The sequence below is a fragment of the Macaca nemestrina genome, chromosome 15, assembly GCF_043159975.1.
Source record: "Macaca nemestrina isolate mMacNem1 chromosome 15, mMacNem.hap1, whole genome shotgun sequence".
In the NCBI taxonomy this organism is placed as follows: Eukaryota; Metazoa; Chordata; class Mammalia; order Primates; family Cercopithecidae; genus Macaca; species Macaca nemestrina.
The window spans coordinates 11179540-11207226 of record NC_092139.1 but is presented as its reverse complement, the minus strand read 5'-3'; the positions used below and the strand labels follow the sequence as shown (position 1 = coordinate 11207226).

Below are 27687 nucleotides of genomic sequence, written 5' to 3'. Positions count from 1 at the left end.
CCTAAATCTAAAGACTGTAAGAACTGTGAAAATTAAGATGAAAAAATTTAGTAAACTAAAAAATTTTAAATCCAGTGTATATAAAACAATTTAAAATGTTTTGTATACAAGCAAATCTGCATCCAAGAAATCTAAGTGCCCAAACACACCCTCAGAGATTGCACATACAGAGATCAACAAAATGAGCACAGAAATACAGAAACTTTTCCTAAAATCCCCATTCAAGAAATATGAAACACCTCAGAACAGTCACTCATCTTGGGCAGGGGAACCCTGATATATTTTGGTTCACTGTATATTCCAAACCTCAATCCACTGTTCAAATCCCGGCTTGCTTTCAACAACTTTCTGCCTTCAACAAGCACTGGGTGGGGCTTCCTAGTCCAAACAACAAATAGGGAAAGACATACACAAAGCTCCTTTGTGAATGTATAGATTTAAAATAAAATCCTCCAACAGGGCTGTTTCAACAGGGCTTAGTCTTTCATCAGAAAATGGGTCCTCTCGTTTTTTAATCTACCTTTCACATCATGCACTGGCCAGGTGGAAAATTACTTTATTTAGCTCCGCTGCTTCTGGTTTAGAAGCTAATTTTTCACTCCTGGAGAAGAATTAACTTCTAAAGCCAATACCCTGGGCCTTTATGGCAAACATTGGATAGGCATTGTTTTTAAATAGTCCCAACTACTTAAAACTTAAGTCAGTTAATTCCACCCAAGAAAATCAAAAGGGATGCAAACTACTCCCAGCAAAGTAACCATAAAAAACAAAACCATACTTTATTCTCCTCCCTCTCTCTACTTCCTTAAAGAGTAACGAGGGCCTGTAGGCTCAGAGAAGGCAAGGAAACATCTCCTTTACACTCCGAAATAAATTCTCATACTCCTTGTTATCTTTAGTTTCGAATAAACTAGATCTTTAACATTAAGCTTTTCTAAATAAGACTGCAGATCAAGGATTAGGGTAAAAGAAAGAATGTCCTGAAGTCTTTTCTTTGTTGCAATCACAATGGAGGATCAACACATGGGCTGGTGACCAGCTTGGTGTGATATAATAGAACACACCAGAGACCCGAGTTCTAGTCACAACCTTCAAGCTGTCACTGCCACATACCACCTCCTTCTATTATGTATTTAATGCAGTTGGTTAAACTATAGGATGGCCTTTACAGTTCCAATATTCTGTGATTCTGGGGATAGATCTACACACTGAAAAGAATATTCAATTACTCTGCTAATCAGAATGTGAAGTGATATTTGGACATGAGTCTGACAACTTAGGTTTCTATACACAGAAGTTTAAGTTTCATTTGCTTATTCAACAAGTATTTAGTGAATGCCAGCATCCCAGGCAATATTTTAACTGAATAACAGCACATACCCTAGAAAAACAGTTATCAAACTCTGACAACGTTTTCCCTGGCCAAGAACAAAGCCTCATTTATTTGAGGTCATTCCTACTTTTAGATGCTAAAATACGCTTATTTTTCAAAAAATCAAATAGTGGCAATAAGCAATAGTGGAGTTTTTTTGTTTGTTTTGTTTTTAAATGTCCTTATTTAGCAAAATCAAAGTTAGGTGAGAATTTGGGGGAAAAAAAAATCTAAGTTAGTCCCTATGTCAGCTCTCAACATTATTACTGTATTTTAGAAACTTGACTAATATGTGAAACTGTAATTTTGGGGAACTCCACTTCTCTACTGACATCTTTTCCAAAAACAGACACCAGCTCTACACTCAGTCTCGGGATTAGAAATAAGATGTGAGGCCGGGCACAATGGCTCACGCCTGTAATCCCAATGCTTTGGGAGGCTGAGGTGGGTGGATCACTGCAGGCCAGGAGTTGGAGACCAGCCTGGCCAACATGGTGAAACCCCTTATCTGCTAAAAATACAAAAATTAGCTGGGCATGGTGATACACACCTGTAATCCCAGCTACTTGGGAATCACTTGAACCCAGGAGGTGGAGGTTACAGTGAGCCAAGATCGCACCACTGCATTCCAGCCTGGACAACAGAGCAACACTTTTGTCTCCCCCCCAAAAAAAAAAAAAGAAACACGATGGAGGGTCTTTATTATTTCCCACTCAGGGAAACAGCATAACTTACTGAAAACATTTACTAATAGAAGAATGTTTTGGTTCCAATTCTCAATTATCTGAAGTTACCATTACTCTCCACCCAAGACCTTGTAGGATTATTTCACTGCAGTGAAGGACAATGAAGGAGGTTCAGTGGGAAACGATCTAAGAAGAGAGGAAGCTTCCACTTTGCCTGGGAGGGTGAACAGCCTGGGAGACCTGGCGATGAGGGCAGGCATTCTAGGCCAAGGGGTCTTCCTCTGTGGTCAGATGGGGAAGGAAACCCTCCTGGCAAAACAGCAGCAATTCTTTCTCCAGGGAGGCTTCTGAGACAGACTCTGATAATCAATTGTGCCTAACTGTCCTAAGCTCCCAGGGTCACAGGAATCCTTAGGCACCCCAAAGGTGCCATCCCTGACTGCCCAGCACACCCTACCCCCAAAGCATTGTGACAGCTCGGGGATGAATTCCTCTGAACTTCTGTCCAGATCTAAAACCATCATGTTTGCTTGTAACTGTCTTTTTCGAAAAGTAACACCTCAGGACCAAGACTCTGTTGTCTTGTCCACTGCTGCCCCCAATGCCTGAAACAAGGTGCTGGACACAGGGTCAGCCACTCAACACACAGCTGGTGAATAAACGTCATGGAATTAGCATACGTGTAGAATCAGTACACACATGTTTTGGCCACAGTCACTAACCGTAACTGATCAGAAATTAAAATTAACTTGCATATTCATCAAAACTTCTACATGGCTATCAGTGGCTGCCATCTAATTGCCATTCTGCAACTTCAAGAGTGTAATAAAAAAAATTGCATTAAACACACCATAAAGTTGATCAGCACAAGCAAAAAAAAAACTGCACCATTTGAATTTATACTCACTCCACTTATGGCCCTCCAAAACAAAAATGCTGGGCATCCTAGGGCTATCTCTGACAGCAAATGCCTTCAGCTCTTGGACTTAGAAACTGTAACATACTGGACAGAACACTTCCTTAAACTCTAAAACAATGAATAATTTTAAACCAGGTTTACATCGATTAAAACCAATTTGCTAATCAGTAATCAAAGTGGTTGTAACAATAAAGACGTTAATAACGGAATACAGCAAAATAGAAATTCTAATCTACTAACAGCAAATCACCATTCCAATTGAATGGGGTGTGTGCACAAACATAAGCCTTCCCAGAAGCCTCCAGCTCGCCACACTCCTGCACACATAAGGCAGCAGTAAACTGATGGCACTGCTGATAGAGCCAATTGTCTTTCTTGACAAAGAACTGAAGGGGAAAAGGAGGATATTATAATCCAACACCATAATCTAAATGCTTCTAGTTTGCAAGGAAGTGAGCATTATGAACACACTAAGCTTACTGAAAAGTACTTCACAAAAATGTTTTCCAATGTTTAAAAACATTTTAAAATCTTTACTCCAGTAAACGACAGAACTTAACCTTAACTCAAATACCCCCTAACACCTAAGGCAAGTGGCTATGCAGTAGAGCCATATTTTGAGAAAATACTAGGGTTTAATTTATATTGGGATTATTTAAGTAGACACTTTTACAATTTGCCAGAGCATAATCTTTGAAATCCAGTAGGAACCATATTGCTAGAAAAGGCTGGACTAGAAATGTGATGTTCTTCAGATCACTAATTACACACTGATTTGTGACTAAAGCTACCACTACCTGTAGATCTTGAAATTAGCAAATACGACACATTATACACTGCTTAATAAAAACCACAGTAATCTGTGCTTAAGTACAACTAATTAGGTACAACAGCCACTTTGCTCACAATTACTGTAACTTGGGAATATTTTTCTTTACATCCAGATGTACTCAAACTGTTAATTTTTAGAAACAGCACAGCTTCTTTGTTTCGGCTTAACAGGTTATCTTACCTTGTTGATATGAAATATGTATCTACCATAATATGAAGCAATAAGGTATTCAAAGTCCTCAAAAACACAGAAAAATTATATTTATACACAATCTGTCATACTGCTAATAAAGCTACTTTTTCCCGAGTTACTGAAGTGTCCAAATCAGGAGTTATTAAAAAATTCAACTTAAATATCTATTCTCTGGCCAATGCATTTGTACCCTGAAAACTACAAAATTGAATCTTTAAGACCGGGCTAGAAGTTTACACTTTTTCTCAAAGTTTTCCCTCTGGATTTTACACACAGTATTTTTTCTTAATCTGACAAGTGAAGAAAACTCTGTAGAGCCGTCTACTAACAATCAAAAAGCTACAGGTTTTTTTTATTTTTTATTTTTAATGCTCTAAATTCTTCAACACTGTTTCAAGGAAATTACTAGGGGTCACACCCATGAGGCTAAATGGTCAACCCAACGTTCCTAATATAGCTGTGGAAAGATGCTTCCAAGTTAAGCAAAAAAAAAAAAAGATTGGAATATTCAAAGTTTTTATTTAAGGTTACAACCTCAACTCTTCAAACTTGGGAAGCTCGTAAAGGAAATAACTTCATTTTGCTGAAATTGTTCATAAATTACCAATTATAACTAGGATTAGAGATCAAACTACTATAAAAATATAATCATATAGCATATTTGAGTGTCATTAACTAGAAACTGCCTGATTCATCATAAAATCAGTTAAGGTCAGTTAAGGGATCTTAATAAGAACTTAAAGTATAACACAGTAGCTTTAGTTTCAATATTAACAGGTACTGTCATCTCCAAAGTAGTTTTTAAAAACATCCTGATCTGAAAAAAAGTTATAAGGAAAGTGAATTTTTAAAAACTTTAATTAAGCAAGATTAAGCATTGCTATCCATTTCTCCTATTACTACTACTTAACCAGTACAATCTTGTATCTGTAAAAATTTGACAGGCCTAACTGCACCAAAAAGATTTCAGCAAATTAATAAACTGTTTAAATAAACTGTTCTATCTTTACCTGCACTAACTCTCTGCAATGAAAACACTGAATGTGTGTGTATTACACACATATATATATACACACACACACACACACACACAAATAACTAAGCCCATGACTAGACCACTACACCATACCGCTTTTTCCAGTGAGCGCTCTGAATTAAACACAATTCAAGTAACCTAGTTCAATACAAGCTTAGGCAATGCCTTTTAAGGCATAACATCTTTCTTCTGCAAGATTTAAATATTGCCATCCTATCTTTTGTTGACTACATACTAAAGTTGTGTATCTGGCTCTTTCCAGTCACCTGTTTGCTTTCAAAATCAAGGGGAAAAGTCTCCTTTCAATTAATAATACAATCACTGTTCAGTAGACTTATAAACTGAAAAAAATATATATATTGATTACAAAAGAAAGAAACACACTTCTTCAGTATAACTGAGATGCTTTATGTTATCCTTATTTGATACAGGTAGAAGTATTATTCCTAAGTTTGATTCAAGAAATGTCTAGAGTCTACATTTCCGGTCCATTTAACTTTATTTTAAATTTCAAAGGTTTCCAGACACACCCGAAAATAATGGAACACCAATACAGAAACACTACACGAATCCGTTAAAAACCTAGCTTCTGAGTCTAGGGGAGCTTTTCCATAGGAAGTACAGGCATGTGGAGGTCAGAAACAAGTTTTGTAAAGCTTAATAAGAACAAAGGCTAAGTAAGGAATCCAACTAACTCTCTCATACAACTTCTTCAGCTGTCTTTTCAGGTTTAGTAATTTTATTTCTCAACTTTATCATAAAATTACCAAACTGTCCCCAAATTTCCAGTAACTCAGTTATGCTGATACCCTGGGCAGGAAGTAATGGAGATGTTCAGAACAGTCAGTCAACAAATGTTCAAATGGAAAGCATTCCAACGTTAAATATAAAAGGGTAATATGTGGCGGCAGCTGGCTAGCAGGGGCTTCCCCCCTATTTATCTGGAAGATAGATGTGTACAAGAATTGAGCATGTCATCGTGAGCTGCAGATTTTAGGAAAGAATGGTCCCTGTTCTTCTACTTCCTTCAAGTCAGATTTCTATCTGCCCTCGTGGTCTAAATTCAAAAACCTTTGCCCCAGATACCACTGCAAATTTGTCTGTTATTACTGGTTGGGGAAAAATAACCCAGTTCACCTTACTCCAAAAACATGAGCATTTCAGGAAAGTTTTTATACTGCCTCTAAAATGAGGCCCTTAAGTGATATTCAATAATCAGGCTTCCTTCACCCGAATTTAAGAAATTTCCTGCCGTCTTTGTGTAATATGTTTTTTCTTCCACGTGCATTTAAACTAGTTAACACCCCTCCCCGCCAAAATCTGGAGATGAGGTGTGCGGATCAAGACCCCCCCCCCCACCCCGCCATTGTCTCAAGTTTAATTTACATGCTGTAACCAAACCCTTCACTCTTTAGAATATTTAACAAGATTGAGATTCCTTTAATTCCATTTTGGTAGCTGTTCTGTAAATACCTTTCAGGTTTTTATTTTTTAATATCCCAGTAATCTAAAAACTAATTCTGTATATTTCAATTGTAGTAACTGGATTTAAAATCTTATTACATTTATTAGTGCAATACTCAAGTTTATGCAACTCTCTCATGTTTTTCATTCCTACTTTCTAATTCTAAGGCTTGAAAACAGCCATTGCTCAGTCCTTCAGCTTCACCTTCCCAATTCATTCATTAAACATTCTGCTCAGGGATTAAACTGAAATGGGAAATTAGGAATGAATCATTTAAAACAAATCATACCCAGCAACCTCAAAATCTATAACATACAGGCCATACGGGCATACAGGAGATGGGACAATTTGGATTTTTTTTTAAGCGAATGGAAACAAAGCTTCATATAAAACATAAAAAGGGTCCAATCATTTACTTTCAAATAGCGTCAGATAAAAGTAGCTCCTTTTTTAAAGTGCCATCTTTGAGGCAGTCAAGAGTCATTAAAACTACTCCAAAGTTCTTACCAACCAATATCATGTTTGTGACAACTGTGAGAAAAGAATGTAATTTTATAAAGTGGGAAAACAGCACATCTTCTGGGACCCCCGAGGCTCTAATCAGGCATCTCAGAATTAGGAGTGCTCCAGGGTTGGGAAATGGCTACCCTGCTGTGGCGAAAACATGCCATTTCATAATAAATGTTGTTAAGAGAGAAAAAAGTGATTAGCATGTATCTGCAATGAGGAGATAGAAGAACTTAGTCATTGCCAGGCCATTATATTCCTTAATTATTTCATCAGTTTATAAGTGACTTGATGATTAAGTCTTATTTTCAGATTTCCTCCAAAACAAGTCCACTGGAAGGGGATTAGGAGCTCCTACTCCTCCCTGAAGTTTTCCTGCCAAAAATGGAGGCTTACAAAGAAAATGCAAATTTACCCCCACCTTAAAAGTAAAGGCAGTCAAAGTCAAAACCTTCACTGCTCCTCCTTCCTCCCCTACTACCTGGAAAAAAATTTTGACCTATTACCAAAATAGATTCCTCAGGGTAAAGGGGAGAAAAGTTTTCTACACATTTTTTCTAAGTGGTGTATTAGTTCCTTTTTCTGAGTAAGAAGTGAAAGGGAATAGGAACCCAACAGAACTGCTAAACTTCGATCTCACAAGTTATTAAAAAACAGCAAAGGTCAAACTGCAAAGCGTTAGGAAAGTGTTGTGAAGACAAAAAGATTAAAAGAAGTGGGACACTAAAGAAAAAAGTGTGTGTCCTTCACCAATAAAAGTCATATCTTGTCCTCTACTTCCTCCTTCTGTAGGCAAATAAAGACACAATTCTATCTAAAGGACTAGCTTTCCTCATCACGCCAAATAATTAAAATTCCAAACAAGCAGATTATTAATCCTATTCTAACAATTAAAATAAATTATAAATCTGCCTTGTAACTACTGACAACTGAATTTTAAGTAAGTCACTGCCTCTTGAATTTAATCCTTGTATAACCGAATAAAAATGGCAGCAACATCAGGGTTAGGAAACAAAACAAATCGAAACACTATTAGTCTCTGGAACACTGAACAAAACAGTATCTAAAATAAATATGACTTCTCAGAAGGAAAAAAGTTATCTACCATTAAGGACACACCTTAAAAGTTCTTAGCACACATTAACTAAGCAAGCACAAACTAATGGCTTGCCTGTTATATTTTCAGAGAAAAAGAAATGAGGTTATTCCTCTACACTTGTCACTGCAGACACATAAAGGCTTTTAGAAACTACATCTATTACTCAATGTCTAAGTATCATAAAACTTAGCATTTTAATTCTTGATATCAGTCAAGAAAGAACTTCCATTTCGGGGAAAAAAGTACAGTAAAATAAGAATATTGTAAATGTCCTTCTTGACATATACAAAAGAGAAGGTAAAAGGCCTCCTAAGACCCCTACCTAGTGGCCAGGCCTGGACGGCAGCTGTTGCTACCTCGCCTTTTCTTTTGTTGAGCTTAATCTCATGTCAAGTCATTCAACCAACTCAAAAGCGATGAAGACATAATTGAATCAACCTGAACTAAATCAGACCTAGGCTTCTTAAAACATACAGCTTAATGCTTCCAAACGATCTAGAAAACTAAGAAACCTAGCTACGCTGTAGGACATACGGTGGCCAATAATACAGGACCCCCAAACTGGCCAATGGACAACTGCAACCGCCATTTACTTCCTCTGTGTTTAGGAATGTTCAACGCTTCAAGCCCCATAGGCTGATTCAAGAAGATAAACTGAGGCTCAAGGAATTTCGAAGTGGAACAATACACCAAAGCCTTAAGCCTTAAACCTGAAATGACTATCCTTTTCTGGGGCGGGGGGGGGGGGGGGCGGGGAGAATAGAAAAAGAGAAAAGACTTTCTGGGGCTCCCAGGGTGGCCCGGATGCCAGGGTCCCAGAAGGGGCCTTTTCTAGCTCCTGTAACTAAACCTGGCGGAAAACTCCCCGCCTGCTCACCCCACCCCCACCCCACCCGCCCAAGAATGCGCCTTCCCGTCTTCGGTGGCCCTACCCAGAATCCCAAAATGTGGGTTCCAACCGGGGCCCTGAACGTCTTCCCAAATCCCCGGGATCCAGGTTCCGGCTGCGCGCCCCGCGTGCCGGCTCTAGCCCCTCGGGCGGGACCGCCCAGGCGGCCCCAAATCCAGCCTCCTGAGCCCCCAGCAGCGCCCTCCGCCCCTCCACCATCCCGTCCCGCTCGCAGTCGGGGCCAAATCGAGAGACAAGAGGGCTGTGCATCTGAAACTGAGCGGTTTCACCACTCGGCACCTCCTGGCAGAAACTTCCCTTTAAAAGAAAAAAAAAAAGCAGCAGCACTTTTGGGCATTTCAATCCTTCCTGCCCTTTAGAGCTCCCAGTTCTGCTTCCAGCTGGCTTTGGGTGTTCCACTACAATTGAGTTGTAAAGACATTGTTTTATACAACATTAAGACTTAAATAAAAATCTTTAAAATTAGAGGGAAAAAAAGCCACCTTATCGCACACATCCAGGAAACGCAGCCCGTGCATCCCTGCTCAGGGATGAGCAGGCGCCCCGAGACTCCCGGGGACAGATTTTTGGGCACCCGAGGAAATCACCGGGGCGCGCGTCGGGGTCCGCGGCGAGGCCCAGCCCCTCCCGCGGTCCCTTAGACGCGCCCTCCGCCCGGCCCGTGTGGACCGTCCCGGCCATTGTTTGCGGGGGATGCCCGTCCGGACGCATTGTTTTGGCCGTTTCCAACTTGCCCCAGCCCCTCCCGGGCATCGCGGGGGACCCCACGCCGACGTACCCTCTCCGCCCGCGCCCCAAGGGCCGAGTGGGCAAATTGGGAGACCCGCCCCGAGGAGCGACGCAACTTTTCGGAACAACCCCCTACCGCACACCCCCGCAGCCCCCGGACCCCTGCTCCTGGAGGAGATTCTGGGGACACCGCACCCCAAGCCCTTCTGAATCGTGCGGCGTGAGTGTGACGGCCAAGAGCGGATGCAGTCCGGAATCGCCCGCACCTTCCCGCGGGCGGAAACGCCGGAGCCGGCTGGGGAGGGGGCGCCCTAGAGGAGCGGATAGAAAGCTGAGGCGGGGAACTGGGGTCATCCTGGGGGGCACAAGACAACGAGCCGGGCGCCTCGGGGGCGGCGCGGGAGCCTCCGCAGGACCGGGCGGGCGCCCCGGGTGGCCCGGGCGGGGGGCGCGCCCCCTTTACCTGCGGCTCCGGCTCCTCGGCCATTTCCTCGCGCGGCGGCGGCCGGGACTGAGCTGACACCACTCGGGCCGGCCGGGTTTGAATGAGGAGGAGCGGACGCGGAGGGGAGGGGGCGGGGAGGGCGGAGGGAGGGAGGGAGGCGTCGCGGAGTTTCTCTCGGCCTTTTGTGCGGACACCTCCCGGATTCCCCGCCCGCACCCGGCCCCCCAAAAGACACGGGGAGCCCCGGGCGAGGGATGCAGCCATCCGCCGGGGCGCCTCGTAGCTTCGCGCTTCCAAGACCCCCCCCGACAAAAAAAAAGCGTCCCCCACCCCCACCCCCGCCCGGAAGATTTGGGGGCCGGGCTCACCTCGGGCGCGGGGCTAAGGTGAGCGGGGCGGGGGTGCGCACGGGGGGCAAAGGCGCGGGCGCCCCCTACTCGTCCGCGCGGGGACAGTGCAGGCACGGGGGGTCCCTAGAGCCGCCGGGGCGCGGCGCGTCCGGCGCCGGGGGACTGTTGGGTCAGAAAGTGTTCAGGGAGCAGCTGTTGCGCCCTCCCTCGGCCCCGCCGCTCGGAGACGCCCCGCCCCCTGCCTTCACCGGCCGCCCGGCCCCGCCCCGCTCCGCGCCCGGCCCCGCCCCAGCAACCACGTGAGCAGCATAGGCGCGCCCCCGCTCCGCCCCCCGCCGCGACTCCGCCTCCGGGAAGCGAGCGAGCGCGAGCGCGCGCCGTGCCACCCTCCCCGCGTCCTCCGCCCCGCACCCCTCCTCCCGCCATCCGGCTTAACGTGGCGGGCGCGCGCCGCGGCCGTAGCCGCGACAGGTACTAGGGGAGGGGGACCGCGAGGGTGTGCGCAGGCGCAGACCCGTCCCCCTCCCCCGTCCCCCTCTCCTCTGCAAGGTGTGCCCGGGCGAGGGGAGGGGTCCGGGGCCCGAACCCCTGAGTCACCCCGAATTACAAACAAAAACCTTAACGCAGTTGCGCGCGGGTTAGAAGGCAGCTGTGCGCGAAAAACACCTCAGATTTTCTTCAAGCGTGAAGAAGGTCGAGAAGATAAACAGTTTTTAAATGAGTATCTTCAGAAAGCTATTTAATTGTTCTGATTTTTTTTTTTTCCTGAAAGGGCCGTGCTTGCGCTATTCTAACTTGAGATTTCTAAACTTAGTCTAGGTTCCAAGAATCTACTTGGTTTTGATAGAAATCCATTTGGAGGAAACCGGGGACAAAAAAAGTGGGGACAAAAAAAAAAAAAAAAAAAAAAGCTACCCTTTCCCCCTCCTCCCTACGCCCAACTCATTTAAAGCGTTTCCCAACTGTTTTTTTTTTCCTTGCTAAAAAAAAGGACAAAAATAGGTTCTGATTCCCAAAGCCTGTGATATTTCCCCATTTTAAGTAAGCCTCGAGGAACCATAGACACAACAAGCACACCCCCAACTTTTCTGCCCCAAAATGGATACTAATGCAAATGTGAAATGGATCTATGCAAGTCGCTACCAACAAAATAGCCAAATATTTATTTACTGGCCTTCGGCATATCCAAAATGAAACTTTAAAACACATCAAGAAAAGCATGTAAAATATGTATTTCCTAAATCAAAAGAAAGAACGCACTACAGAAATGATCCGGAGCTGGTGAGCAATGCAATCTTAATAAATAGGAAAAGGAATCTGAGAAGACAGCTAGCTCAGCAAAGGGGAAGAATTTGCCAAGTGTCATGTTTTGCTGTCATTTTATATATAACTACTAACCCCACATATGGTCTGGTTAGTCTTTTTTAAAAAGGAAGTGAATCAATTACTTACTCACAATTAATTAGCAGTGCCAGTAGATTCTTAGGCCAGCACTAAAAACCTAAATTGGGTGATTTTTTTCACTCAAGTCCACTGATACTGATCACTTTTAGTATTAGGATTCCTTTTGTCACAAAAGATGAATACCTTTCTTTAAAATATATTTTTTAATCTTATTGTCACATTCTAAAACACAGTCCAAAAACACTCTTCATAAACAAGAAACTTCATTTAACTTTATGAAAACAAATGACTATGAGCCTTGCTACACAACAAAGAAACTGAACAAGTGGAACCAGGTTGAGCCTTAAGTGTAGCCTCATTCTACATGTTAATGGATAACCTTTGAACTCTGAGATCTTGAATGCTGTAAACACAATAGCACTGATAGTTAAAAATTCCAGTGTCAAAATCGAGCATAAAGAAAAGTCCAAACTTTTCAGGGGGAATAGGGAAACAATCAAATATTTTGACAAATAATCGTTTCAGTAAGAACAAGGAGATTCCTGGCTCTCAGACCTTGTTGCTACTGAAGTATTTTCTGAGCAAAAACGGTTGTGCTTGTTTTCCCCTGTGCCCTCCAAAGCTACCACTTTGTTCACATTATAGCATCATGATTTGTTACTGTTTCGCCACCTCCCTCAAAAAAAGAAAAAAAGTGCCTTATTATGTTGTAGCTTTTAAAATTGAAAGATGATTATATTCACTGATCTATCTTCTAAGAGTTTTATTTATATGTGATCCTCCTTATGTTTGAGCAAAGAATTACAAAGAACCTTCTCCTGGAGTCTTGCCAACAAAACTGGGAAATCGTTGCAAAATTCTGCCAGTGACTGACTGCTGGGTTGCAAATACATACTGTGTTTCCCGAAGGACATAGAGGGATCTGAATTCGCCCGGGAGGGCTTCCCTGAGACACATTCTTCCCTTAGAATGTGAGACTCATACTTCACATTTATTTGGAAAGCATGTATAGTTCAAACAATTAAAATATGGAAACTCCAAAAGTAACAGGAGAACACTGGAAACATTTGGTTTTGTAATAAAATCCAGGAACTCATATTGCACGAAGTGAAAATTGAAAATCGAACGTTGGTCTTCCTACGCTTAGCTCCACCCACAAGAAATCCAGCTTCGCCATCACTCCCTGCCTAGGCCATCTCTAAAGGAGTCAGGTGCTACTAGATGCCAGCAACAAAAACAAAGAATGGAACCCAAAGAAAAGCTCTGCATATGTTACTTGGAGAAAGGGCAGAAAAGCTCCACTTCACCTTGTTTTAATGCAGCAAACATCAGCTACACTTCATTTTTCACAATTATCCAAACAGACAGGCCCTCCTTAAGACGTATTTCCTAGTATGCGCTTATAAAATCACACCATTATCTCTGATTTAATTCTAGTGATATAAGGCCTCTTCGTTTAGTCAACATCTGATTTTCTATCCAGATCCTGCCAGTCCCAGCATGCTCATGCTCAGAGCTAGTAACATAACAAAAAAAAAAAAAAAAAGAAGAAAAAAACCAAAACTTCTGATTTGCTGTATTTAACACTTACTGGAATCATCTGTTGAGACTCAGCCTTAATTAGAAGAACAGAATGAGGTATGATCTTATTTCACAAGTCTTTATTTTACTGTGGAATTATTATAGAAAAACTATTTGGAAACTGTGTGTAAATCCCTGGAGCTGAAACAGAGCCAACATAGATACGGGACGTAAAAGAATTCAGTGTTCAGAGCAGGAAAACCTGAAAAACTGCAGCGAGGAGTTAGCAGGAAAAGAACATGAAAAAGTTAGGCAAACCTGCCAGCATCTGCAAACTACAAAGGACATTTGAGAAGGAAACAGGGACAGCCCTTTGAACAAGACTGAATGCACTGAAGTAAGTAGGAATAACAAACAGCTCGAAGGAGCAACACATTGCTCTCTTTTCTATTAAGTTTCTTGATCCCATGCAACTCACTCCTCTGTAAAGTATCACAATAATATACAATTAAAAAACATATATATATATGTGTATATATATATATAGCAGAACTTACCTTTCAGAAGAGAAGGCAGGGTCTGGAACCTGATAACTCTCTAGGACAGGACTTCACTCTACCTGGCTCTAAACAATACTGGAAGAGATGTGATTGCTGGTTTTTATAAGCACACCAAAAAGGGAGGGGTCAAGAATAAGGCTCAATTTAAATAAAGGTTTTAGTACCCTCCCAACTTGATTGGATTAGTCAATCTTGATAAGGTTGACAGCATTTTTTAACTGGATTTGTCCCATTGGTGCGTTTGATGAGTGCCCTCCCCCACTGCAAACACAACTCATGACTCCTAATATTCTGGATCGTTTTCTGAAATTACCTTCACTCAAAATGTTAATGTAAACTCCCTTAAAAATGGCACACAAAACACAACACTGGGAACACCTCTTTAAAGTTTTCTGCCTTCATCAGATATTCCAAACGGGTAGCTTTGGAATGAGGGATGGAGGGGAAGAAGAAGGTAACTAACATTAATTGAAATTCAATCATCATTATAATCTCCAGCCAAAATCTTAAAATCTAATCAGGATATTTAATCTCCACCCTACTCCACCGTACACAGACCTTGCATCTGTCAGCAAACCCTCATATGTCTCAATTGTGTCCATTTACCTTTATCGGTAACAAAAGCCTACACCAAGGTGCCACTGGCAGGTGCCATGCACGTGAACATGGAGTCTGCTGTTGGAAATGCGTTGGGAAGGGCAAGTTCCCGGTGAGAATCATGCACATTTAGGAGCTTTCCAAATACTGATGGCATGTTGAGTCATCAGACTGGATAAAATTGCCCAAAAGAGGTGCTAGTATTGGGCCCTAGGGTGGTTCGGCGCCCGGAAGTCAAGGAGAAGAGAAAGAGAGCAAAGGGGACTGAGAAGGAGCAGGCAGTAAGGTCTGAGGGACCTCAGGAGAGCATGGGGGCCCAAATGCAAGGGAAAAAAGGGTGTCAGTGCCACCACATGTTCTCCTCCAGACACAGACAGTACTGTATGTACAGGTTTCTCCAAATTTCTTCCTTTCTAGGTTTCCCTTAATGCTTTCTCTACCTATAATCCAAGATTTTTACCCAGAAAGACCCAAGTCTTTTACCATGCATATCAAATAAGTTCACTACCCCTTAATGGCTTCCTATTGCCTTGAGGGAAGAAAAACTCCATAGCTTGCCCCACCAGCCCTGCAGATCTGGCCCCTGCCTAACTCCAGCCTCAAGTCCTGGCAAGCCCTTCACTTAGGCATCTGAACTCCAGCCTTCTCTCTGACCTAGAGCCTTCAGCCCTGGGGTTCCCCTAGCCTAGCACCCCTTTTCTCATTCTCTTCAAGAACTTGGCTTCTGTTCTTTCTGAGAGTGGTTTAAACTCCCTGGTTCTCTGGGAGGGGGAGGAGAGGGGGAGGCTCTGACATAGTGTCCTGGTTATGAACATTTTCTCTCCAATAACTTGGGCTCAGATACTCAAATTCTACCTCTGGAGAGCTGCATAGGCCTAGAATATTATTTAATCTCTCTTGGGTTTCAGTTTCCTTATCTATAAAAGGGAAATGATGAAGATGATGAAGAAGACAATTAAAATAATTGTTTGTGTTACTTATATAAGTAGTAGTCACATTTCTTCAAGACTCTGGAGAATGAAATGAGACACACTACAGAGCTTGTGAGCCCAGAGTTTTGGGGGCCCCGGCACTGTTCTAGGCATGGGAGATAGAGCAGTAAGCAAAACAAATGAATTCCTTGTCCTGTTGGGGCTTATCTTCTGGAGGGAAACAGACAACACACCGGTAGTTATATTTGCAACCTACTGGGACTGGGTCATAGGAGAGGGGAAAAGCCTGCTGTTTTAAATTGAGGCTCCCTGAGGAGCAGAGACCCTCCAGGAAGTCAGGTGGCAAATCATACCAGGATGGAGAGGGTTCCATTCATTCAGAGGGAACAGAAGGGGAGAAGGACCAGAGAGGAAGAGAGCCAAGCTTGGAGAAAGAACTGGCGGGCAGCCAGTGTGTCTGGGGGCCATGGAATGAAGACAGGGTAGGGACAGAGGAGCAAGAAATCAAGGCAGGCCCATGTGAAGACCGGAGATTTGACTCTCGTTGCAGCAGGATATCAGTGACCAGTTCACTGTTCCCTGGTATTTGCCACATCTGCAACACTTGATAGAGCTCTTTTCTGCCTTGCAGTTGGATCCCCATGCTCTCCTGATCTCCATTAGTCCTCTCTGGCTGCTCCCTCCCAGACCCCGTGGCTCCTTCTTTAGACTCTTCTCCTTGACTTCCAGGTGCTGACATGCCCAATGCTAGCAACACTTTCTTATTCATGTGATTTTATCCAGTCCGAAGGTTCAACATGCCATCAATATTTGGAAAGCTCCTAAATGTACATATTTCCCACCTGGAACTCTCCCCTCAACTCCCAAAACACATTTCCAGCTGCTGATTTGTCTCTGCATGCAAGGTCCCTGTGTTTACAGGGCAGAAATGTAGGCAGTCCCATTCTAAGTGGCCACAACTGACCTTTTCAAAAGCCGTCGTCTGGTTATGTCATGCCCTCATGCATCTTAGAATAAAAACAAAATTCCCGATAACACAGCCCTCATGCGTCTTAGAATAAAAACAAAGTCCCCGGCTGGGCGAGATGGCTTGTGAGATGGCTCCCGTCTGTAATTCGTAATTCCAGCACTTTGGAAGTGTGAGGTGGGAATAGTGCTTGAGTCCAGGTGTTTGAGACCAGCCTGGGCAACATAGCGAGACCCCCATATCTACAAAAAAATAAAAAATTAGCCGTTGTGTGCCTATACTCCCAGCTACTCAGGAGAATGAGGCAGGAGGATCACTTGAGCTAGCGAGACAGAGGCTGCAATAAGCCAAGATTGTGCCACTGTTGCCGGGCGCAGTGGCTCACGCCTGTAATCCCAGCACTTTGGGAGGCCGAGGCGGGCGGATCACAAGGTCAGGAGATCGAGACCACGGTGAAACCCCGTCTCTACTAAAAATACAAAAAATTAGCCGGGCATGGTTGTGGGCGCCTGTAGTCCCAGCTACTCGGGAGGCTGAGGCAGGAGAATGGCGTGAACCCGGGAGGCGGAGCTTGCAGTGAGCCGAGATCGCGCCACTGCACTCCAGCCTGGGCGACAGAGCGAGACTCCGTCTCAAAAAAAAAAAAAAGATTGTGCCACTGTACTTTAGCCTGGGCAACAGAGTAAGATCCTGTCTCAAAAAACAACAACAAAACAAAAGTCCTGAGAACATGGCTGGCAAGATCTGGTGGACCATGCTAAGACTCTGGGTTTTATTCCAAGAGCACTGGGAAGTCACTAAATGAAACGGAAATAAAACCAAAGGAACCATCGAACGTCAACTAAGTCTTTCTTTCCCAAGAGATACTAGTATCTCCTAAAGACCCCATCCTGGTTTAACAAAGAGGACATGACAAACTCTAAGAAGTTGGAGTCCTGCTGGGTGCGGTGGCTCACGCCTGTAATCCCAGCACTTTGGGAGGCTAAGGCAGGTGGATCATGAGGTCAGCAGTTCAGACCAGCCTGACCAACGTGGTGAAACCCTGTCTCTACTAAAAAAATACAAAGGGAGGTGGAGGTGCAGTGAGCTGATATCACGCCACTGCACTCCAGCCTGGGCGAGAGAGTGACACCCTATCTCAAAAAAAAAAAAAAAAAAAAGAGAGAGAAAAGTGAAAACTAAGGCTCAGGATCATTAAGTAACCTGCCTGAGGTCACACAGCTAATAATTTGCTTCCCCACTTTCCCGACTACAGTAAAGCCAATGCACCAACTGAACCCAAAGTCAGACTCCCCCTTTAACACCAACCTACATTTCCTCAATTCTCAAAACTGACACTGATGCATATTTCTCGACCCCCTATTTCCAGGATGTTTACCAGTCAGTCATGTGTGGCTCTGGGGCAAGGTTGAAATGTCCTCACCCACTGTCCTCCCCTCCCCACATTCTGGAACAGCAATACAGTGTTTCACTTGGTTGCCTGAGGGCTAGTTTCCTCCCACCTGTGTCACTCCCTTGAGTTCTTGGTATACCTGTGTACAGGACCCTCTTCCTCACCAGACTCTAACAGACTATAAATCTTTTTTTTTTTTTTTTTTTTTTTTTTGAGACGGAGTTTCGCTCTGACTGCCTAGGCTGGAGTGCAATGGCGCAATCTTGGCTCACTGCAGCCTCCATCTCCTGGGTTCAAGCAATTCTCCTGCCTCAGCCTCCTGAGTAGCTGGGATTACGGCGCCCGCCAACACGCCCGGCTAATCTTTTTGGATTTTCAGTAGAAACAGGGTTTCGCTAGGTTGGCCAGGCTGGTCTGGAACTCCTAACCTCAGGTGATCCGCCTGCCTCGGCCTCCCAAAGCACAGGGATTACATGCGTGAGCCACCATGCCCAGCTGAAATCTCTTTTGAAAAGGAAGCCGGGCACCGTGACTCATGCCTATAATCCCAGCACTTTGGGAGGCCAAGGCGTTCACCTGAACCCGAGAGTTCAAGATCAGCCTGGGCAATGTGGCGAAACCCTGTCTCTATGAAAAATTAGCTGGGCATGGTGGCTGGCACCCGTGGTCCCAGCTACTCAGGAGGCTGAGGTGGAAGGATCTCTTGATCCCGGGGAGGTCACGACTACAGTGAGCCGAGATGGCATCACTGTACTCCAGCGTGGGCCACAGACCCTGTCTCAAAAAAAAAAAAAAAGAAAAGAAAGCGGGGAAGAAAAGGTAATACAAATTAATATACCAACAGCAATTAGTGAGTGCCTTTTCCATGGAGCTGGGAGAGAATAAATGTTTGTAAAATTAAAATGTTCTATGCTAGATATCAACTTTCCTTCTATGCCTTCTGTATTTCACACCTCATAGCTAGTTAGTAAATCTCACAAATCCTATCCTTCTAATCTCTCTGAAATGTACCGTTTCCTTTCTATTCTCACCACCCATGTTTCTTTGTTTCCTTCTGGCCTGTGTAATAATCTCATAATCGCTTCTCCTGTACCTGCCTTCTTTCTAGTCCAGAATACTTTTTCCTAAATTCCACTAATAACCATCCTGCTACTGCTTTGTGTGAAATTCTCCAAAAAAAAATTTTACTTTTCCAAAATAAGTCAAGCTCCCTCTCTTGGGATACAAGAACCACACCACGGTCCCAGCCAATCTTTCAGCCTAATTCACTGAATATATATTTATTGACCACTCCTTTCTCCCAAGCACTTAGCTAGATAGTAATTCAAGAGTGAGGCACAAAACAAATTGGATTCCTTCCCTCATGGAGCTTATATTTTAACAGAAAACATAGACATTAAATAAATTAAAGCACAAAAAAATAGACAAGCATATAATTACAGTATCCTAGAGAATTATCACTCATGCAGAAAGCATACACAAGGATGCAGCACCGTTTACAATAGTGAAAGGCTAGAAACAACCTACATATTCATCAAAAGAAAATGGCCACATAAAACATACCATATCCAAATTTTAGAATATAGACAACAGGCCGGGTGCGGTGGCTCACACCGGTAATCCCAGCACTTTGGGAAGCCAAGGTGGGCGGATCATGAGGTCAGGAGTTCAAGACCAGCCATGGCCAACATGGTGAACCCCGTCTCCTCTAAAAATACAAAAAAAAATTAGCTGGGTGCGGTGGCGGGCACCTGTAATCCCAGCTACTGAGGAGACTGAGGCAGCAGAATCGCTTGAACCCGGGAGGCAGAGGTTGCGGTGAGCCAAGATCGTGCCACTGCACTCCAGCCTGGGTGACAGAGCAAGACTCCGTCTCAGAAAAATCTGTATATATAATATAGACAACAGGCCGGGTGCAGTGACTCACGCCTGTAATCTCAGCACTTTGGGAGGCGGCGGTGGTCTGATCACCTGAGGTCAGATGTTTGAGACCAGCCTGGCCAACATGGTGAAACCCCGTCTCTAATAAAAATACAAAAATTAGCTGGGCGTAGTGGCGTACGCCTGTAATCCCAGCTACTTGGGAGGCTGAGGCATGATAATCACTTGAACCTGGCAGGTGGAGGTTGCAGTGAGCTGAGATCACGCCACTGGGCAACAGAGAGAGACTCCCTCTCAAAACAAACAAAAAAAAAACCCACTGTGTTAATTACTGTGCAGCACAAAAACTTAGGAATAAAATGTTTACTAGTTCCATATCCTGCTTTTGGATAAACATTTGATAAACCATTCTATACTTACTCCTCTCTTTGCTCTATTCCAACAGCCTACACCCCTCCCCTGCCACCCAATCCCCCAACATATATGCCATATATATAAACATCAACCTGTAACCACCCTAATCAGCCTCAAGGTCACTCCAAATGCCACCTCCTTCAGTTACTCTCTCCTTTGTTCAATGCCTCCTTTATGACACTGTCTGCATGATGCCTAGCCCTGGGTATATTGTTTCTCTTACCACCTGTATAGGGTGGAGGCTTTTCCAAGGGAAGACCGGTTTCCTCCATGTTGTGGAATGGTCAACACACAGTAAGTGCTCCAATCAATATTTAGCTGTCCCAATACTTAGCTGTTCTGTGCTCCTTGGATTTTCTTTTTTTTTTTTTTTTTTGAGGCAAAGTCTCACTCTGTCGCCCAGGCTGGAGTGCAGTGGCGCGATCTTAGCTCACTGAAACCTTTGGGGTTCAAGCGATTCTCCTGCCTGAGCCTCCTGAGTAGCTGGGATTACAAGCATGCACCACACCTGGCTGATTTTTAAATGTTTAGTAGAGACGGGGTTTCACCATGTTGGTCTCCAACTCCTGACCTCAAGTGATCTGCCCGCCTTGGCCTCCCAAAGTGCTGGGATTGATTACAGGTGTGAGCCACTGCTCCTGGCCTCCCTGGATTTTTTTTTTTTTTTTTTTTTTGAGACGGTGTTTCGCTCTTGTTGCCCAGGCTGGAGTGCAATGGTGTGATCTCAGCTCACTGCAACGTCTGCCTCCCGGGTTCAAGTGATTCTCCTGCCTCAGCCTCCCTAGTAGCTAGGATTACAGGCGCCTGCCACCACACCCAGCTGATTTTTTGTATTTTTAGTAGAGACAGGGTTTCACTATGTTGGCCAAGCTGACCTCAGCCTATCCACCCGCCTCAGCCTCCCAAAGTGCTAGGATTACAGGCATGACACACCTTGCCCGGCTCCTGGATTCTTTAATACACTCGTTTTTTTTATTCTCTCATGTGACACGTACATAGTAAACACCCACCACGTACCAGGCATTGTTCTAGGTGCTGGAGATGCCACAGGAAACCAAACAGATCAAAATGCCTATCCTCATGGAGTTAACATTTGATATTATAGTCTGTTAGATATTATAATAAGTACTATGGAGAGAAATACAAGGGGCAAAGGGGCTACAGAGTGGAGGGATGGTGAGGGAAATGTTAAATGATTGGCCCTGAAAGGCTTCATCATAGACATATCTAAATAAAGATCTGAAGGGGGTGACAGTGGGAGCCACAGAGGTTCTAGGGGAAGAGCATTCCAGGCTCAGGGACAGGCAAGCAAAGTCCTTGAAGCAAAGTGCGCCCAGTGTTTCAAAGAACAGAAAGGAGGCCAGCATGGCATTGTGGTTGGTGTAGAGACAAGCCAGGAAATTAGGATGGGGATGGTGCATTTTGATTGCACGGATCTTTCTGGCCATGATAAAGATTTTGGATTTCATTCTGAATGGGCCTGAGAGCTCTGAATAATTTGAGCAAAATAACCTGGCTCAGTTAGTAAGTGGCGTATTAAACGGGTTGACACAGTCAAGAGCACTCCTAAAATAGTAACGCAGGGTCTCTCTCCTTTGCCGAAATCACTCAGATATTTAAATGTATCTATTTCAGGTACTTTTACAACCATAACAGTAATAATAATAATAGTAAGAAGAGGGCTGAGCGCAGTGGCTGGTTCATGCTTGTAATCCCAGCACTTTGGGAGGCCGAGGCCGGCGGATTGCTTGAGTCCAGGAGTTCAAGACCAGCCTGGACAACATGGTGAAACCCTGTCTCTACAAAATACAAAAATTATTACAATATTAGCCAGGAGTGGTGGCAGGCGCCTGTAATCCCAGCTACTCAGAAGTCTGAGGCAGGAGAATCACTTGAACCCGGAAGGCAGAGGTTGCAGTGAGCCGAGATCACGCCACTGCACTCCAGCCTGGGCAAAACGAGTGAAACTCTGTCTTAAATAAAATAAAAATAAAAATAAAAATTAGCCGGGCTTGGTGGCACGTGCCTATAATCCCAGCTACTCGGGAGGCTGAGACAGGAAGATAATTTGAGCCCAAGAGGTCGAGGCTGCAGTGAGCAGTGTTTGGGCCACTGCACTCCAGCCTGGCCGATACTCTCAAAAAATAAAATAAATAAATAAAATAGGAAGAATGGGGAGGAGAAGAGGAGGGATAAGAAGGGGAAAAACAGACCAGGCTCGGTGGGAGGCCAGCACTTTGGGAGGCCAAGGCAGGAGGATCACATGAGGTCAGGAATTCCAGACTAGCCTGGCCAACATGGTGAAACCCTGTCTCTACTAAAAAATACAAAAATTAGCCGGGCATGGTGGTACATGTCTGTAATCCCAGTTACTTGGGAGACTGAGGCAGGAGAATCGCTTGAAACCCAGAGGCGGAAGTTGCAGTAAGCAGAGATTGAGCCACTTCACTCCAGCCTGGGCAACAGAGACTCTGCCTCAAAACAGTAATAATAATAAAAGGGAAAAAACAAAACGATTTACTGCAGCCCCGCTATGTGCCACTCTCAGCTCCAAAGCTGATTTATATTATGGTGTTACTTAGTTCTCCTGATAACTTTCATGCTTAAATCCATTTGCAGATGAGGAAACTGGGGCCTGAGGTTAACTTTCTGACTTAATTCTCTTACTTGAAGATCTACAACTAGAAGAAAGTGGGGTTCCAGCCCAGATCCAGCGCCAAAAGCCATGCTGACTCATACCATTCTTTTCTGTCCTAAGTGGTTGACCTTGGCCTTAGGAAAACAATAATAATAACGATCACTGATTGGGCATTAACTCTGGGGCAAGCACACCATACCCCATTTCGAGATCCCCCCGCAGAGTCGGAATCCAAGTCTCCCAGAGTAGAAAGTAGCACCTAGGAGCGGTGACCCCGCAGCAGGTCAGGGCTGAGCTCTTGAAAATGGCTCTCTGGGCCGGGCGCGGTGGCTCAAGCCTGTAATCCCAGCACTTTGGGAGGCCGAGACGGGCGGATCACGAGGTCAGGAGATCGAGACTATCCTGGCTAACAGGTGAAACCCCGTAAAATACAAAAAACTAGCCGGGCGAGGTGGTGGGCGCCTGTAGTCCCAGCTACTCGGGAGGCTGAGGCAGGAGAATGGCGGGAACCCGGGAGGCGGAGCTTGCAGTGAGCTGAGATCCGGCCACTACACTCCAGCCTGGGTGACAGAGCAAGACTCCGTCTCAAAAAAAAAAAAAAAAAAAAAAAAAAAGGCTCTCTGGGTTCAAACCAAAACTCGATTCCCCAGATGTGCCGCTTTGGGGCTTCCTCTGAACTCTCTTTGACTCCATTTTCCCCATTTTACAGATGGGGATAATAGCACACCCTAATGGCCGGGCGCAGTGGGTCCCGTTTGTAATTCCAGCACTTTGGGAGGCTGAGGTGGGCAGGTAACTTGAGCTCAGGAGTTCAAGACCAACCTGGGCAGCATAGCGAGACCCCCCCCCCTTCGCCATCTCTACAAAAAATACAAAATTTAGCCAGGCATGGTGGCTGAAGCCTGTAATCCCAGCACTTTGGGAGCCCGAGGCGGGAGGACTGCTTGAGTCCAGGAGTTCAAGATCAGCCCTGGCAACATAGTGAGACCCCATCTCAATTTATTTAAAAAATAAAAATAAAAACTAATAGGCCGGGTGCGGTGGCTCGCACCTGTAATCCCAGCACTTTGGGAGGCTGACGTGGGCGGATCACGACGTCAAATCGAGACCATCCTGGATAACAAGGTGAAACCTTGTCTCTACTAAAAATACAAAAAATTAGCCGGGTGTGGTGGCACGCACCTATAGTCCCAGCTACTCAGGAGGCTGAGGCAGGACAATCGCTTGCTTGAACCCGGGAGGCAAAGGTTGCAGTGAACTTAGATCGCACCACTGAACTCCAGCCTGGGCAACAGAGCGATTCTCTGTCTCAAAAAATAGATAGATACATAGATAGGCCAGGCGCGGTGGCTCACGCCTGTAATCCCAGCACTTTGGGAGGCCAAGGTGGGTGGATCACTTGAGGTCAGGAGTTTGAGACCAGCCTAGCCAACATGGTGAAACCTTGTCTCTAATAAAAATACAAAAATTATTTTTTTGTATTTGAGACTCCATCTTAAAAAAATAAAATAAAATAAATAGCCGAGTGCAATGGCTCACGCCTGTAATCCCAGCACTTTGGAAGGCCAAGGCAGACGGGGTGGATCACCTGAGGTCAGGAGAAACCCCGTCTCTACTAAAAATACAGCCTGGCCGTGGCCTGCCTGTAATCCCAGCTACTCAGGAGGCCGAGGTAGGAGAATGGCGTGAACCCGGGAAGTGGAGGTTGCAGTGAGCTGAGATGGCGCCACTGCACTCCAGCCTGGGCGACAGAGCAAGACTCCGTCTCAATAAATGCATTAAATAATTAATTAAAATATAAAAATAAAATTTAAAAAATAGTACTCGCTGACAAGTGAATTTGGGAGGAATAAGCAAGCCCTCACTCGTGGTAACGGGCGCAGGGTGGGGAAAGTGGGGGGTGGCACACAGCGCTCAATTAAGTCACGCTATTATGATCACGACCATCGCCCGCGGCCGCAGAACATGCCCGCTCTGAACACCAGGGCGGACACCCACAGACGCGTCCTTCACCCGCGCAGGGACCTGCCAGGGCTCTTATACCAGAGGGTGTTCAGAGTAGGGAAGGGAGAGATCAAGTCTGAACCCGGATCCGTCTCCTCCAGAACTTGAGTCGCTCAATCATCAGCTAGATCGCCCAGTGTAGACAAAGCAAGTGGAATTCTTTGAAGGGTATACCTTGAGTTGGGCAATCCTCATAGAAGGTGGGAGACGACCTGCCCTTCAGTGTTCCTGGGGCACCTTCTCCAAAGTGGAGGTCGAGCCAGGCCTAGGAGGAAACAGAGGGAAGGTGTGGACGACCCCACCGCAGAGACGGAGGTGAAACCGACGAGCTCCAGGTAGGTGTGTCCTCCTCAACCACACCCTCCCACAGGGCCCTGAGACTGGGGAAGACCGGAGATGAGATTAGGATCAGAGCCACACCCCTGACCGGCTTACTGGACAACCTGAAGCCACGCGTCTACACTGGCGCTCGGAACTGAGTTGGCCCAAAGCGTCTTCACCGCTTCTAGCGGAGGGCTTAATGCGGTCCCCCAGCACTCACACAGCGGGTTTTCTCAGAACCCAGTCTCCAGAGACCGCCGGGACTCAAATCCTGCGCCGCCCTCAGCCGCTGGGAGACCAGGGCCTTGGCCTCACCTGCTTCCCAGCCTCACCTGCAGAATGGGTGGTCCCGAGGGTTAAATGCCCTCATCACCATGAAGCCTTAAAACGGTGCCTGGCACATGGCGATCACGCAATAAACGTCCGCCAAAATGACGTTAGCCAGGATTCGCCCCGGAAGGCTGCCTGTTCTCAAACAGCCCTTCAATGAGGGCTAATCCCTTTGACTCCTTGAACAACTTTTTTTTTAATGTGGTTAGCACATTTTGTTGATTTTTTTTTTTTAACAAAGACCAAGTCAGCATGTTCTCTTAAAAATATTTTAAGAGATTATGTTTTGTTCCCACTTGCTTTGAGGAAACACTTCGTCCTGGTTGAGTGGGGTGAAAACAGTGAAATGCGAACAAGGGTAATAAGACCATCTTTCCTGTACTGTTTCTTAAAAAAGGAGGGGAGGGAGGAATTAAAAATTCAGATGCTGGATTTTAAAGACCGTCATGCTAAGTATTATCAACTTCCTTCTCTTTTTTTTTTTTTTTTTTTTTTGCCCTCATATAAACATAACAGTAGTGAGTTTTTCCTTTTTTCTTGACTCAAAAAAAAACACAAAACTGACACATAAACTTCTCCAAAGCAATACAGCTGAATTTTCTACAAAGATTTGTAACTGATAGGATATATTCCTTAAAGAAAATAAGAATGCTCTGAACAGAAATAAACCGTTTCTCCAGCAGTTTTATTTGAAGCCCACAAATAAAAACAGCATGTCCCCAAGGAAACAAAATAGAATTTGGAGTTGCAGCTAAAATGGCTCTGCTCTAATCCTCTCTTACCCAGTAGTATGGGGTTTGTTTACAGGAAACCCCTGCCACGAGAACTTTTCTGCTAGTTTTCAACCGTATTTTGGCATCATCAACTCAGGCATATGGAAACAAATGAAATATTCAGCTTTAAAAAAAATTACAAAGTAAACGAAGAGAACGCTGACCTGTTCCTTTCTACCTTCTTCAGGATGGGTAGAGGCATGAAGAAATGCAGGCTCCCCTCCCCCTCCGGGCCGCGCTTCCCGGCTGGGTGGAAACTATCTCATTACCACACTTTCAACAAGTAGACCAGTTTCCTCCTTTAATCAAAGTTACTTTGTGGTTGTTTAGCAGTCTGCGCATGCCATGTTTTTATAGCTATAGAAAATGCATATTTATTTATTTTGAGATGACTATGACCATATGACAAACCTAAGTCAGCCTCTTGTAGCCAATGATTTATAAGAGCTCTGAAAAACCCAGCCTTTAAACATTTTAATAGAGGCTCTCTCATCCTTTGTAAGTAGAAGTGTAAATTGGTACAGTCCTTTTGTAAACAACTCAATGAGACAAGTCAAGGGCCTTACAAATGTTCATACATTTGGATGCAGCAGTAACACTCCTGGAATCAATCCTAAGGAAACAGCCCTAATGTAGGAAAAGGTGTTAAGAACAAAGATCTTCGTGGTAACAAGATTTACTACGAGGGGGACAGCAATACATGTTCACTCTCCATACATGTGTGGAGGCACACAAATAAAGGAGTGGTTAGTCACCCAAGTTATGTATCCCCACACGATTACACACAGTCATTTTAAAATTAGAACGTTTTGAAAAATAGGCCATTGGGAAATATTTATAATAGCAAATGAAAAAACCGAGATGCAAAGTTGTATTTTTAACGAACTCTAATTTTTTCTATTAGTAAAGAAAAAAGGATATAATATACATAAAAATACTAAAATAAATTTTATCAGAAAAATGTTAGTACAGACTGAATATTATATGAAAACAAAAAAACTTAATTTCATTAGCTGCGATAATGGCATGGATTATTACAGAATATGTATACATATATATAAAGATATATACTGAAGCATGTAGAAGAATGACATGATATATGAGAATTTATAATACTTTAGTAAATAAAAAAAGAAGAGAATTGAACCAAATGCGGTTAACATCTTGAAACTAGAACTGGGCATCAGGTATGGGGGGGTTACTCATTACGCTATTTTTATTGTTCTCTCTACTTTTGCATACATTTCAAAATTTTTATTAAAATTGTTTCCTTTTTTCTTTTTTTTACCCTTAATCTTATGACGGGTTACATTTAAACATTTTTTGATGGTTGTTTTTCAATAATGGAATATGTATGACCCTTTTTCCACTTTCTGTTTTTCTCTATTTTTCATAATATACTTGTATTAC

General features: G+C 44.2%; 1 protein-coding gene across 8 annotated transcripts in view; it reads right to left on the bottom strand.

Moving 5' to 3' along the window:
- LOC105470652 (zinc finger protein 217) overlaps nucleotides 1-26462 on the bottom strand; it is a 43489-nt gene extending 17027 nt beyond the window's left edge. For 2 of the 8 annotated variants that reach the window (XM_011722833.3, XM_011722821.2), the window contains exon 1: nucleotides 10211-10363. The gene's annotated coding sequence lies outside the window, so the exon portion shown is untranslated. Of the gene's footprint in view, nucleotides 1-9040; nucleotides 9127-9500; nucleotides 9627-10210; nucleotides 10364-10560; nucleotides 10707-14024; nucleotides 14103-25027; nucleotides 25119-26441 lie in introns of those variants that run through there. The other 6 variants (XM_011722824.2, XM_011722831.3, XM_011722827.3 and 3 more) reach the window with 6 other exon arrangements.
- Between the last annotated feature and the right edge of the window lie 1225 nt (nucleotides 26463-27687).